The sequence below is a fragment of the Tasmannia lanceolata genome, unplaced genomic scaffold (genome assembly GCF_043159265.1).
Source record: "Tasmannia lanceolata isolate RefF3 unplaced genomic scaffold, GAP_Taslan_0.1 ptg000099l, whole genome shotgun sequence".
In the NCBI taxonomy this organism is placed as follows: Eukaryota; Viridiplantae; Streptophyta; class Magnoliopsida; order Canellales; family Winteraceae; genus Tasmannia; species Tasmannia lanceolata.
In genome coordinates this window covers 3,948-5,839 of record NW_027518776.1, presented here as the reverse complement: position 1 = coordinate 5,839, position 1,892 = coordinate 3,948, and the positions used below count along the sequence as shown (strand labels likewise).

Here is a 1,892-nt window from a genome sequence, read left to right as displayed (position 1 = left end):
ACTATCTTGTATGCTCTTGAACAGCCTGTCCTAGACCCACATTTCTATTTCTGTTCTCCCTCTATTAATTCTATGCTGAGCCCGAGTTTCGCTGAGGTTTAATCCACTTTTCTTTCTCTTTCCTTCCTAAACAACTTAAAAAAAAAATTCAAAAGGGTGGATTAGTCACAGAGAATTTGTTGTATCTCTAATCTTCTTCACCCCTTCCCATGTCAATAACTAGAATGAAAAAAAGGGGAATGTCAACGCATCTGGGAATAAACGATTGATCTCTATCAATAGACCTGCTAAAGACCCGAACCATAGCGTAGTTAGCACAGGTGCCACGGAGAGATATGTTTTTATATCTCGCATTGAAAATCCTCCTTCTTTATTGGAATACATATATGATCAGATGTATCTGTAGCTAAAGATCACTTGTATTTGTACACGAAATCCCTAATCCCGAACTAAAATGAAAATGAATATGTACAATAATCCGGTGGATTAGATCTACTTGTCCCTAAAACAGAAAAAGATGACCCTTTCTTACTGAGCATTACCGATAAATATTCATTTTTTTATACGTTAGGTTTCATATGTATATAATTCTTTGATTATATGAAATCAAAAAGAAGAAATGGCAAGAGAAATTGTCTCTAGATATTAGGAAATAACGATGTGGAAAACAAGACAAGGATTCCCTACAATGAAACTGTACAACAATTGAAAGGGATGTAGCGCAGCTTGGTAGCGCGTTTGTTTTGGGTACAAAATGTCACGGGTTCAAATCCTGTCATCCCTACCTATTACTTCTCCTATGGGCAGTAACGAGGGATCAGTTGAGATCGATTCAAATTGGACTGGACTGGACATAATTTTGCATTTTATGATACTACATGCATGCAAGGTGTATTGGGGGTACAAAAAGAATCCCTTTCTTTACAGTTGTATCTCCTGTCATAAGAAAGCGCTCTTAGTTCAGTTCGGTAGAACGTGGGTCTCCAAAACCCGATGTCGTAGGTTCAAATCCTACAGAGCGTGATTCTGTTTTTGTAATGTTGAATCACAATAAAATAACTTTACTAACTTGAACTGCAACCTGAATTTGACCTCCTGCAGCTTAAGAAGGAGGTCAATCAAAAAAGAGATGTTACTCAATCAAAGGTCCAACTGATCTCCGCGTCTGTATTGTAAATATGCAGTTACGAATAATCCGGCCAAAGTAATAGGAATTAGACCTAAGACGATTCCAAATAGAAAAACTTCAATCATTTCAATTTGTTGGAAAGGGTAAAAATAGAGGTAATATCTATCCCTAAATATTACTCCGAATCACCCATGAATCTCAATGATCAAGAATTGGTAATTAACGCGGGAAGGAACTATCGAATACCTGAAATCTCACAGAACTATTTATTTTGATGAATTATTCATTCAATTAATTTCAAATAAGTCGTATCTTGCTCAGACCAATCAATAGAGCTGGGGTTATAGTTGAAGCAGCTAGTAGAAAACCGAAATAACTAGTTATAGTGGGCATGAAGGAGCTAAATGAGATACGTTCTTTTTTTTTTACATATGTTTATAAAGCACTTACCTAAGTTTCAATTTTTGCGAGATGTGATGATCAGAAAAAATACCAATTGACAGAATCAGTTCCAATTGAAAGTTCTTGATTCATCAGTCATTATAGACGGCACTGACAAAGATAGAGTAGCAGAGGTAGAAAAAAAAAAAAAGATTGATTTATCATCTGTGACATCTACCAATGTCGGGATTTCAAATCAACAGATTCATTGAGCAACTCGTGAGTAAAGTAATAGTCAGAAGAACTGTGTCGTGTAACTTCATTCAAAAATGAAATTATCTTTGAATAACTATAGAATAAAAGAATTGGATTTCAAAAGAAT

At 35.4% G+C, this 1,892-nt stretch overlaps 2 non-coding genes across 2 annotated transcripts; both read left to right on the top strand.

The window, feature by feature from the left end:
- Positions 1 to 710: 710 nt before the first annotated feature.
- TRNAP-UGG (transfer RNA proline (anticodon UGG)) lies at positions 711 to 784 on the top strand. Its single transcript has one exon. It is a non-coding gene; the product is annotated as a tRNA-Pro (tRNA).
- Positions 785 to 949: 165 nt separating this feature from the next.
- TRNAW-CCA (transfer RNA tryptophan (anticodon CCA)) lies at positions 950 to 1,023 on the top strand. Its single transcript has one exon. It is a non-coding gene; the product is annotated as a tRNA-Trp (tRNA).
- The last annotated feature ends 869 nt before the right edge of the window (positions 1,024 to 1,892 follow it).